This window comes from Colossoma macropomum, unplaced genomic scaffold (genome assembly GCF_904425465.1).
Source record: "Colossoma macropomum unplaced genomic scaffold, Colossoma_macropomum, whole genome shotgun sequence".
Lineage (NCBI taxonomy): Eukaryota > Metazoa > Chordata > Actinopteri > Characiformes > Serrasalmidae > Colossoma > Colossoma macropomum.
Window position 1 is genome coordinate 34,419,961 of NW_023494790.1, and position 13,646 is coordinate 34,433,606.

A 13,646-nucleotide genomic window follows, 5' to 3' on the forward strand; every position below is an offset into this window, starting at 1 on the left:
TGGAAGACTTTCTTCTTGTCCAATTTAATGTGGAATTGCAGAGCGACATGATGTGTCATTGCATAGCTCTCTGCTGCTCGCAACTGGTGTAGCCATCTTTATTGATGGCAAAGGAGGTGTTTTGGTTTTGTTGCTGTTTTGTTTCTTGCATCGCTTGTTGTTAGGACATTGTGTTAGTTTAAGTTTAACTGGTGTGAAGTTAGTAAAGTTCCCATTATGAGTCAAAACAACTGTCTAAATTTTCTCATATTTGCTCGCAGTGGCCCCCTAGTGGCCCATAATACCCATTGGATGATCTGGGCTTGTTTAACCTGCTTCACCTACAATCAGTGAGCTTCTGTTTTTAATATTCTTAACTAACTAGAGGTGCAGCACTGGCCAGCCTCAGGGTGGTGCTGTAGCAAATTGGTTCACCCATGTGGTCCTTCAGGGATTAGCAACTGTAACCTGCCTGGGATGCCTGGGATACCTCTGAAAAAATTTACAATGTGTTGCAGCATATTTGCAAACCTGAAAATGTCCCCAATTCCCCAAGAGTTTGGTGAATAGAGTGAATCATTACTCAAACTGAAGACAAAAGAGAAGATGTGTAAGATCTGAGTAAATGTGTGGAAGAGGGCATTACTGAATTAGAAAAGATCACTTCCACAAGAAGAATTTTTAAACCAGACATTTTGTTGCCATTGAAGCTAGCATTAGCGTCGTTATAGCGAGTACATTAGCAGCCAGCTATGTTGGCTGGCTACTCCAGCATGGGACTGAATCCCAGGGGTATTCTACACACTGCTTATGCTAATATGTTAAAATTTGAGCTTTATAGTGTCCTGATCTAATGCTCTAGACACATGCTAATACGGCAGTCTCAAGTTAATACATTAGCCACAAGCTATTTTGATGCAAAACATGATATCTTGGCAAGTGAAATCTAAAATCTAGTTAGAATATCTACAATCCAGATACTTGAGGTTTAATTTTCATAAAAAAAAGCAAAACTGTCTGCAGTATTTCTTGAAATAACTGATTAAACCATTTAAAACGTCTGGAAATGAGTTGAATAATCTCACAACAATGTCAACATGAAAAATATTAGATATTTAGGCTAGATTTAAGATGATTTCATCTGCCAAAAGATCATTGGTTGCAGTGTGTAATACAGTTCAATATGATACATTGTACTGTTACATCATAAGTAGCTAACAAGTAATGAAAGTTTATACTCATGCGTAAATTATCACACACCTCAAACCGTGTGGAGTTGTAGTCTCTAATAGACTTGAAACTGTATTGTGCACTGTTATCTGTAAATGTGGACATAAGCATAACTAAGTACGGTAAACGTGACTTTTCACTGAACTATAACAGCAGACTGACTCCTCTCTCAGATTCTGCAGGTTGTTAGTAATGAGATCCATCATACAAAGCAAAAGAATTACACCGTGTGCATATTAATAATGCAACTCTAAGGAAGTTGTTAATAATCTATGAGATAAAGAAGTGAAAGCTGACTGAGATGTCTGTGTTGGCCATCACAGCAGTTGTCTCATCACCCTGTTGGCCACATACTTGCCCACTCTGGGTCATTCCACTTCAACTCTCCTTATTTTATACCAATAAATTAACCAGTTGTGTGAACATACTAACATGAAACTAGTTTATTTAAAATATATCATTGTTCTAATTGTTGTTATATATTCACATAATTTTAAATGTTGTTTTAGTGTTGTTCATTTTTTAACGATTTGTTAGCGATTCATTTTTTTACAACAAATTTTTAAATTTACAAATGTTTTGCAACAATTTACAACAATGATTTTAATGATTTACAACAAGTGTTTAAAATTCATAATTAAAATATTTGAAGGTTTGAAATTTTAAAATTAAATAGAACTTGCATTTTTAATAAGGTGACCTGTCAGGCCCCAGCTGATGTGGAAAGACCCAGCTGTGATCCTGAGACAGACCAAACAGACCAGACACTTCTAAACTCTCTGGATGTGGCTTTCACGGTCAGCTTCTAGATTCGTTTTGAGGAAGTTAGCAGGAGGTCTGTCTGCATGTGTATATCAGCTTCTGTAACAGCAGTCAAACTGTTATTAGGGAGTTTCCTAATATATAATGTAACCATGATTTTCCCCATTTAGCATTGCAACAGACTTTTATATGGAAGTTTCAGCATGTTATCATTGCATATGACTCCTTCTCTTTGTGGAAAAAACCCATGAGATTATAAACCCCTGACCATTGTTTGTTCATGTAATTGGTGTACACTACATTAACTCCTTCCTGATCCAAGCCGCGCGCCTGATGGCCACTTCAAAACGCTCTCTGACGTCCTTTGGCTCAGCAGGCCTGGGCCCTGCTTCCCCCTCTTTTTAACTACGCCACATCCCCATTGTTTTCAATTTGAGGGGAAAGGAAACACGCTTTTTTTTTACTCTGTGTTGTGTGTTTTCACACGGGCAGCCTGCCACTGAGGAAGCTTCACATCAACCCTCAGACTGGACTGTCCCGGTACAGTCGAGATATGCAGAACCCCTGACCCAGTTTAGAGGTCCAGGAGCGCTTTCTTCATTCCTGTTCCTGATCCTGGCATTCATAAAGCAGGAGATATGTAGGTGGTTAAACTGGTTCAGTGGTCACTGTGTGAAAATCAGGTGTGTCCATCACTTTTTGATGCCTGAGGGGCAACTACATCATATCAAATCATGACCATTACAGTTGGCCATGCCATCAGGAGATTGTAAGTTCGATCCCTGGTGATGACACAACCATCCGTGGAGTCTATGAGAACAGAACTGACCTCCCTCTCTCTGGGTGGGTAATGACCCTCCCTCTTCTCCTATCACTCACCACAATGCTAGCCAATACAGGTGTCAGTTAGCTAACGTAACAAAATTAGCGCTTAACGCTCCCCACCAAGCTTGCTGAGCTGTCCAATGACATTGCATTAGTGGCAGTTTGAAAAGATGTGGTGGCCCTTCATGTGTTTCAGAAAAAACAAGTGCCTTCATCCTCCCCGCTAGGTAGTATCATGTGATAGTTGACATTTATGATGTGCAATGGCTGCTGTATACAATACGTTATAGATACTTAAGTTGTATACAGTTATAAAGCATATAAATAAAGTAAAAAATGCCTGTATCATGGAAAACCACTTCACTTTTTAACCACTTCACTTTCTTAGATAAAACAATTTCATGTATATAAACATTGTTTCAAAACATGCTATTCACTCCCCAGTTCATACAGTTCATATATGGTCATGGTTCTCTAAGCATCAGGCTGAAGATCTGACAATGAAGTTAAATGATGCCTACAAAGCAGGAAAGGCTATAAAAATATATCAAAGTGCTTCCGTCTTACAATTTCCTCTGTATGAAACGCTATTAAGAAATGGCCGTTGAGAGGAACAGTCGAAGTCAAGGTAAGATCTGGAAGACCAATAAAAACTCTCAACTAGACCTGCTTGTATGCTTGCTGGAAAGGCAAAGCAAAACCCCCATATGACAGCAAAGGACCTACAAGGAGTTTCAGCTGACACAGGAATGGTGGTGCACCATTCTACCATGAAGTGTTGCTTGCACAAACATGATCTGTAAGGAAGAGTCATCAGAAGGAAACCTTACCTGCATATTCATCATAAAGGTCAACATCTGAAGTGTAGAAAAACATTCAGATAGACTATCTGATGAAGTAAAAATAGAACCTGCAACAATCACCAAAGGTAGTTTGGAAAAAAAAAGTGGCAGCATTTGATGAAAGGAACACTGTGCTAACTGTAAATCATGAGGAGGATCTGTTTTGCTTTGGGTCGTGTGGCAGCCAGTGGCACAGCATGATTAGATAGAAGAAGAGTTTCCATTAAATTGGCCCAATTCTGGTGACACATGTGACAAAGTCAAGAAAATGAAGCTGAAACACATCTCAAAATCCCCCAAGAACTACTTCCATGAACTGTAAGGCTTCTGGAATGGCCCTCACAGTCCTCACAGAGTTAAACATTATTGAAAATTTGCAGTTAGATGTTAAACATGCTGTGCATGCAAGACAGCCCAAGAATTTTGCAGAACTAGAAGTGCCCTGCAAGAAAGAATGCATGAAAATTCCTAAAACAGGAACAGGAAGACTCCAAGCTGGCCCTAAAAAGGATTTTCCAGCTGCAATATCTGCTAAAAGGGGTGTTATTTAGTATTAGTAAGTTATTCTGTACACCCCCTCTATACTATACTGTAATATATGTGCATTAAATTGCATATCTCCATATTTCCAAGTTCAGAACAAGGAAGTAGGACTGTTCTTTATTTAGAAGGACAGTGGCCTAAGAAAAGAAGCTGTGCAGATGCTACATAATGCCAGTGTTTTATGGCTCTAACTCTTGGTCTCCACTGAGAGGGACAGTTACACCATATCCCAAACGAGGAAAACTGCCTCAGGAAAAATGGAACTCAAGTGGAAGCTTCCTGATGAGCACAGACACTCACTAAAACAGGATAGCTGCTAAAAATAACAGTAAGTATCAGTCACAGAAGTGACCGGGCTGACCGCCATCACTCGCTCTGACTTCTCCTTGACGTCTCCTCATTTCAGCACTAGCCAACTTTCAGGTCATGGGCTTTGCGGTGGTCCATTCTCTTCAGTGACTTTGCTGGCTCACCCAAGGTCACTGAACTCAGCACAAAGAGCTTTCACAGGCTCTGACAGGGAAATGCTGTCTCAGAGAGAATGGCCATGAGGGGGAGTTTGACTGCGAGTCTGGGAATTTCCCCAGGCTCTCAAATGATACAGTACAGCCACGGTTATTTCCTTTTGTCATTTTTGTAGGCCGTACTTTGGTGGTTGTTTCCTTGTTTTGGTGCCGCAGTGGACGCAACGGCTGACTGTACATGGTGGAGAACATCTATATCTTAGTCATAAATCTTTTTATGTGGTAAAATCAGGGGTAAACCCTATTCAGTCATAGGTTCAAACATTTTGAGTGCTGACCTGTATCTGAAACCAGAGTTTTCTGAAATTGTCCATCTTTCACTGCAGTATTAGCTTCTACTCTTCTGGGAAGGCTTTATGCTAGATGTTGAAACATTGTTGTGAGGATTTGATTGAGCATTAGTGAGGTCAGGTACTGATCAGTTCCGGATCACTCCAACTCATCGAAAAGGTATTGGATGGAGCCCCATCACTCCAGAGAACACAGTTCCACTGCTCCAAAGCCCATGCTGGGGGCAGGGGGGTTATACCCCCCTAGCCAATGCTTGGCATTGGGCCATCTAAATACTGAGAGTGATTCAAAAAGATTCATCCTATTTCAAAGCAACATATTTTTACAACTGTGAGGCACCGAGGAACCAATCACAATCCAATTGAAAGAGGGGGTCATAGAGTTTCTGACTGTCAGTGGAAGATGGCTCCCTTCAGTCTGTGAGGAGATGGAGGCCCCTGAGCAGAAAGCGCTTTGCATTCTCCACTTCAATAAGAGTGAATCCGTCATAACTGTGCAACGTTTGTTTTCGTCGGAGGTGAACCTCCAACAGCTCAGAGTGGAGGATCTCCGAAATCACACTGAAAGAGCTGTGAGTGCAGCAACACTCAACACGCTCAATCGAGTACAGGATGAATTTGACTATGGCGTTGATGTTGTCCGTGGAGGAGGTTCATATTAAGCACTTGTAAAATTACATAATAAACATTCTGCTCACTTAAACCATTTACAGTTTACTGCATTGTTCTGTAATGATTTACAAATGAAAAAAAACATTTTGAAATCTGATGAATTTTTTTTAATCACCCTGTATGTTGTATATAGGGAAGATAAGTAATACACAATTGAAACACAGCTGCAAGATAGCTGATGCACTATGTGGTGCACTATTTATCTGATCATAGTCACACATTTGTGGTTTTCCTGCCCCTGCGTCCCACCAAGTACACCTTACGCAGAGGAAATGAAACAGATGGCACGTTGAAAGATAGTGCAAGATCAAATTGCTTTCAGATAATGCTGGATAAAGTTACATTTTAATTATGTATTTGTAGTACAAGTTAGCTAAGCAACAAGTTTCCGTGAGAAGGCTTGGTGGGTATCCTTTTCATCCAGCAAAGCTGGTTTAGTTAGCTTGCTAACAAGTTTTCAGCAAAGGGAGCAAATGATTGAGAGCAAATGAAGGTAGCAGACGTCTCATGCCATGACAGATGACAAATGACAGAGGACAACTCGCCTTCTACAAACCTCAATTCCAAAAATGTTGGGACAGAATGTGAAATGCTAAAACAGAAAGCAGTGATTAGTTGCTCTGTTTGACCTGCATTCAAATTGAAACAGTACAAAAAGAAGATATTTGATGTTTTACTTTGTGAAATGCCTTGTAAATATATACTAATCAGTGATAACATTAAAATCACCTCCTTGTTTCACTCATTGTCCATTTTATCAGCTCCACTGACCATATAGGAGCACTTATAGCTCTACAATTAAATCTGTTTCTCTGCATACTTTGTTACCCTGTTCTTCAACGGTCAGGACCCCCATGAGACCACCATTCTCAGCACTGCAGTGACACTGATGTGGCGGTGGTGTGTTAGTGTGTGTTGTGCTGGTGCGAGTGGATCAGACACAGCAGTGCTGCTGGATTTTTTAAACACTGTGTCCACTCACTGTCCACTCTATCAGACACTCCTACCTTGTCAGTCCACCTTGTAGATGTAAAGTCAGAGACGATAGCTCATCTGCTGCTGCACAGTTTGTGTTGGTCATCCTTGAGTCCTTCAACAGTGGTCACAGGACGCTGCCCACAGGACGCTGTTGGCTTGATATTTTTGGTTGGTGGACTATTCTCAGTCCGGCAGTGACACTGAGGTGTTTAAAAACTCCCACAGCACTGCTGTGTCTGATCCACTTGTACCAGCGCAACACACACTAACACACCACCACAACGTCAGTGTTACTGCAGTGTTGAGAATGACCCACCACCCAAATAGTACCTGCTCTGTGGTGGTCCTGTGGGGGTCCTGGCCACTTAAGAACAGGGTAAAAGGGGCTAACAAAGCATGCAGAGAAACAGATGGACTACAGTCTGTAACTGTAGAACTACAAAGTGCTCCTTTGCTGTAAGTGGAGCTGGACAAAGAGTGTAGAAACAAGGAGGTGGGTTTAATGTTATGAGTGGTCAGGGTTAGAATTTGAATGACCCCCCACACCATGACAAACACTGGCTTTTGAACTTTTTATGCAGGTATCAATCTGGATGGTCCTTTTCCTCGTCATTAAACATTAAACAATCATTAAACACTCTGAAAGGTTGACTAGAAAGACCTCGATACACGTTTCCACTGTGCATCATGACGCCATCCCATCCCATTGGGAAGGCTGTTTAAGAGTAGACTTCCACAGTACTACATTTACCATGGTACTGTGCGCGGCTACATCCGGGGCCTCTGCGCTCCGCCCAGAGAGAGCTGTTGTGAGGAAGTTTTGAGGGAGATGGGCTGAGAGGGTGGAGAGGGAGAGGACCAGCGTTCGCACCGAGTTTGCCTCTGTAAGTGCTTCAGTTTGGCAGTGGGGAGAGCTGAGCTTCTCCGCTGACCGTGCTCTGGGTGTGTGGGTGGGGGGCGGCAGCAGCACGGCGCTGCGGGTCTGTGTGGCCGGACTAAAACGCCTCTGACTCGGCCTGGCCGCCGGACTCGGTCCGCTGCTGCGGAGTTTCAGGGTTATGATTCAGTAAAGCCAGGAGAGGCGCGGGGGTGTCTGGCATGAGTGTGGAAGACTGATTACAAGTGAGAGAAGGTGGGACTAGTTCGATATATTGATCTGATATTGAAATAATACTATATAGATATGATATAATACTAGTCACTAGTCAGTAATATAGAACTGTGACTGATATAACTTTAGAACCAGGACTTCTATATAGAATCTTTTGCATGCTTACCTGGTTCTTTGCATGGTGAAATGGTTCTTTAGATTGATGGAGAATGTGTTGTCTATGGTTCTATACGGAGCCCTGCTGGTGACTTAAATATATATGGTTCTAGATAGCACCAAAACCTTTTGGGTCTGTATAGAACTGTGGAGCCCAGCTGGAGACATACCGTATAAAGCCTGGGAATGAGATAATTAAGTCATGGCCACCACTTAGTAGGGCATGGGAACATGGTCATGCCTTATTAAGCTGTAGCTAAGGCTTAATTATCTTATTCCCACACCTTACTAAGTCGTGGACACACCTTAACTATCTCATTCCCTTGCTTTACTAAGTCGTGTCGGTGTATTATTATTGTTTATACAGGATGTCATCTGCGGGGCTCTGCGGTTCTATATAGAACCTTTTTGAAAATTAGTTGGTTCTTGCTGATCTATATAGAACCTCTTCATGCTTAAATATATATGGTTCTAGATAGCACCAAAACGGGTTCTGCTTTTTTTAAGCTTGTAAAAATATCAGAACCCTTTTTGGGTCTATACAGAACCATTTTCAGAAATGTTCTATATAGAACTACGGAGCCCTGCTGGAGATATACTGTATAAATAACAATAATGCATGGCCACAACTTGGGAGCATGAGAATGAGATAATTAAGTTGTGGCCACCACTTAGTAGGGCGTGGGAACAGGATCATGCCTTATTAAGCTGTGACTAAGGCTTAATTATCTCATTCCCACGTCTTACTAAGCCATGGTCATACATTAGAATCTCATTCCCACGCCTTACTAAGTCATGGCCACAACTTAATTATCTCATTCCCATGTTTTACCAAGTCATGTTCATGCATTATTATTATTTATATGGTATATCACCAGCAGGCCTCTGCTGTTCTATTTAGAACCTTTTTGAAAATAAGTTGGTTCTAGCTGATCTATATAGAACCTCTTCATGCTTAAATGTATATGGTTCTAGGTAGCACCAAAAAGAGTTCTGCTGTTTTCAAGCTTGTAAAAAATATCAGAACCCTTTTTGGCACTATCTAGAACCATATACATTTAAGCATGGAGAGGTTCTATATGCCTTTACTAAAGAACCATCTTTTTCAAGAGTGATACAGCTCTGTGTGGTTGCGTTTGTCTAATGCTGTTCTTTCTAATATGCTGCTCGTCCTGTCTGATGTCCAGCTCTGTTGACGGTCAGCATACTTTCAGGCTGATCTGCTGTTTGGTTGCTCTTTGGCAGATGAATCAATTGGTCAGCTCACTCAGGAATGTTAGTATTGACGTGTTGATTTGGTTGGCAGTGCTGGGCAGTATTAAAGGGGAATTCCACCAATTTTCCTAAATGTTAGCATGATTCCATCGTTGAGATGTAAACAGAGTCATTCATGAAATGATTCATTGTAGAGAGTCAGATGTCTTTACAGTGGTGGTGATTGGAACCAGGAGTCACCATGACTGCAACACAAATATAGCCATTTTATTACCATCCAAAAGCACCAGTGAACCTACACGAGTCTTCTGAGTTTTTGTGTGTAATGTTGATGATGGTAATACCTGTGACCTTTTAGAGGTGGACGTCTGGTTCCTATCACCACCACTGTGAACAGTTCTGACCCAGGAGGTTTCTCTGGAATGGAGCATTTCACAAAAAACCAAACTGAATGACTTGGTCCACATCTTAACCGTTTAATTTGGTAGAAATTTTGAAAAATTGTTGGGGTTTTCCTGGAAGACCAAATGTACCACTGTATCTAGGGCTGAATGTTTGGGGGAAAATATGTCATTTGAATTTTGCAGACCAGTATTGTGACTAGTTATGGGCAATATGGTGATATTTTATTGGTATCATAATAATTTGTTTATCGTGATACACAGTATGCCTTTCTGATCATATCATGGACATCGTCAGTACTTAAAAGAGCACTGACCAACTGTATTTTTGATCAGAAAGAGAGCATAGTCCTGTTTAATTATTTTAATTATATTATTTTGTCTGCCAGATTATCATGATGCATATCATGCATCGTGAAAATTTCTTTGTGTTGCTGTTTTTTCCATATCACCCACCTTTAATTGTGACTGCGTTTTAAACTGTGATTATTTTCTACAAATTAAGGTCAGAGTAGCCACTTTTTTAGTCTTTTTTAGACTTGAACGCTGAACACATGGATGTGTTTGGTTGTTTCTGATTGGTCTAACTCATCTACAGGCGCTTCACTAACTTAAACATGACAATTTTGTTCATAGTGTAGGCTATAATCAGTATTATATTAAAATAGCTGTTACAATTTGAAAATTTCACTCTTCCAAATTGCGATTTTGATAAAAAATCTTTCAGCCCCAACAGTGTCATGGTATTTGATTATATTTAAGATATTAGGGATGCATGAGGATATTGGTATTATTGCCATCAGACAGATGCTTAGATTTGACAGATATTGTAAACTAATATTTGTTGGCATATTAATTTTACTACACTAGAGTTACCGTAGTAAAATATCCATGCTTTAATCATTTTACTGTATTTGTAAACTCATAGAAATCAATTTAGGTAGACTTGATTCTAATTATTACATATTATTACATACAAATCTATGTATCGGCATCCACAAATATGTACATGAAATGTTATATACCCGTGCATCCCTAGATGATATTCATGATGTTTTAATTGGACCGTTTTGTTCTGCTTCTCTTAAAAGACGCCAAATCCAATCTTCCAAAGTATTGTTCATATCAATCACTACAAAAACCACATTTACAGAAAATAACTTGGGTTTAATTGGAAACTTACTTTTTATTTTTCACTTTTATGTGTTTTGAATTGTTTCGCATCCAGCAAATGAGATACAACATGCAAAAGTCAAAGAGCAACCTTTATTTAATTTCCAGTCGAAACAGTTCTGCAATGCTAGTCATTTTTCAAGAGATGTTTGTGTGGAGATTATTTGTAATTTATTCCATTTGTATAAGAAAGGAGAAAACCAAAGGAAAATAAGTGAAAAGGTTTCCAAACCTGAAGTTCAAAAACTAATTAAAAGCTCCAGAGAAAATGGGGCTCCTAACAACCACCCGAAAGACCTGGTAGACACCAGAACTGCCCCCATCAGATAAACAGCACTTAAAGCTTTCATCTCTGAGAGAGAGGAGAAAATCAAGCTGCTTCAGATCTGAAAACATCCACAGGTGTTTCTGTCCATCCTTCCACTGTGAGAAGACGACTCAGCGCTATGGGTCTGAAAGGATGTGTAGCTGCCAAGAAGAACCTCACTGAGAAAAGTAAATAGAAAAAAGACTAATAACTTGTACTAAATAATCATTTTGACTGGAAATTAAATAATGAAGCAAATGAAAGGAGAGGGGTCTCTGACTTTTGCACAATACTTTACATTGCTGGACACCACGAGTAAAGCAGAAAAATAACTTGTAAAGCAGGAAAACGAATTGCTTGGCAACTTGCTTAGCTGTTTTGTGGACTATACATTATTATTGCCGCACAGCAAGAAGGGCCTGGGTTCGATTCCCCGGCCGGGCGACCAGAGCAGACCTTTCTATGTGGAGTTTGCATGTTATCCCCGTGTCTGTGTGGGTTTCCTCCCACAGTACAAAAGACATGCAGTCAGCCAATTGGAGATAAGTGTGAGTGTAAGTGTATGTCTGTGTGTCTGCCCTGCGATGGACTAGTGGCCTCCACCCAATGAACGCTGGGTTAGGCTCCAGCAATGAATGTATCACTAAAACTAAAAAGCAGTATCCCAGTGTGTCAGTATCACGGCATAGACGATACATCTAGATTCCTGTATTGATCAGGTGGCAGTGCAGGCAGATAATCTCTATGCTAATATCTACAACTACATCCAGTCCAGTTTAGTCTAGATTGAGCTGTTCTAGTTTGATGGGTCACTGGTGTTGCAGTTGTCTCCTCTTTGCTCTGTACTGTATGCATTAAGTCATGCAAGCTGTTCCACTTCTCAAAGTTCCACATACACAGGTAGTCACGCCGGTCTCTTAGGGAGCGATGTGCAGTAGCGCAGAGGTGCAGGTGCAGAAAGGCTATTCCCCAGCCACTTTTTCACTGCATAAACACGCACTGATCAGGCATAACATTATGACCACCTCCTTGTTTCTACGCTCATTGTCCATTTTATCAGCTCCACTTACTATATAGGTGCACTTTGTAGTTCTACAGTTACAGACTGTAGTCCATCTGTTTCTCTGCATACTTTGTTAGCCCATTTTAAACCTGTTCTTCAGTGGTCAGGACCCCCATGGACCCTCACACAGCAGGTACTATTTGAGTGGTGGATCATTCTCAGCACTGCAGTAACACTGACGTAGTGGTGGTGTGTTATTGTGTGTTGTGCTGGTCTGAGTAGATCACACAGCAGTGCTGCTAGTATTTTTAAACACCTCAGTGTCACTGCTGGACTGAGAATAGTCCACCAACCAAAAATATCCAGCCAACAGCGTCCTGTGGGCAGCATCCTGTGACCACTGATGAAGGACTCGAGGATGACCAACACAAACTGTGCAGCAGCAGATGAGCTATCGTCTCTGACTTTACACCAACAAGGTGGACTGGCAAGGTAGGAGTGTCTAATAGAGTGGACAGTGAGTGGACACAGTGTTTAAAAACTCCAGCAGCACTGCTGTGTCACGTCAGTGTGACTGTAGTGCTGAGAATGATCCACGACCCAAATAGTACCTGGTCTGTGGGGGTCCATGGGGGTCCTGACCACTGAAGAACAGGGTAAAAGGGGGCTAACAAAGTATGCAGAGAAACAGATGGACTACAGTCTGTAACTGTAGAACTACAAAGTGCTCCTATATAGTAAGTGGAGCTGATAAAATGGACATTAAGCATAGAAGCAAGGGGTGGTCATAATGTTATGTTTCTTTTTTTTTGTTTAGTTATTAAATATTGTGGCGTCCGGTAAAGTGGTAAAGTAAAAACGTCTCTCTGGTGCTGCGTGTATGAGTTAATTAGATCTGTTCCGTCATCGCCGCTCTAATAATGTTTTTTATCGCGATAATGATACAAAATTGATCTATTGTGCAGCCCTATATGTATGTGTATGTGAGTTTGTGTATAAAACTTGGTTTCTTTCCAAACACTAAGCCTGGCCTTGTTGTGAATCACCATTGGAAATTGTTCACCGTCTAGGCTTAGGCTAAATCTGGGTCTGGATTTTGGGAATACTGCTGCTCTTAAGCAGATGTTGCTGCTTAATACAGAGTAATGCTTTGAATGCTGTGCGAGGTCCTTCGTGCTGTGGTTGGCACTGATAGTGCCTTGGTGACATTTGTCTTGTTACCTTTGAGTGACTAATTAGATTTGAATCTGCACTGTCAAAACAGCCGTAACGTCTGCTGGCCTAGAGCTGTTTAGACAGTGGTGTGTCTTGACGTGTCCTGAGTAGTGCTGTGATGTGTGTAAACAAAGTGATCTCACTTTAACGAGATGTGCAGTTTGACCTGTCTTTGAAAAATTGGTTCATTCGTACAGTCAGTGCTTTGTGACTGCAGTGACTGCAGTGTGCAAGCTTATTCAAATGAACGTAGAATGGAGATTATAGTGGACAAAAATACCCCTAAACTACTCCGAAAATGGTCATTGGAGATTCTAAATTATCTTTTGTAACAGCAAGAAATAAATGGGTGGTGTGGCCAAAAAATTGTATTATAATATTTGAAATATGGCAGTCATGGGCTGGAGGTTAGGGAAACAG

General features: G+C 40.9%; 1 protein-coding gene across 7 annotated transcripts in view; it reads left to right on the forward strand.

Moving 5' to 3' along the window:
* The first annotated feature begins 7,404 nt into the window (after nt 1–7,404).
* plekha1b (pleckstrin homology domain containing, family A (phosphoinositide binding specific) member 1b) overlaps nt 7,405–13,646 on the forward strand; it is a 54,286-nt gene continuing 48,044 nt past the window's right edge. For 6 of the 7 annotated variants that reach the window (XM_036573175.1, XM_036573176.1, XM_036573174.1 and 3 more), the window contains exon 1: nt 7,405–7,529. The gene's annotated coding sequence lies outside the window, so the exon portion shown is untranslated. Of the gene's footprint in view, nt 7,530–7,564; nt 7,778–13,646 lie in introns of those variants that run through there. The other variant, XM_036573172.1, reaches the window with a different exon arrangement.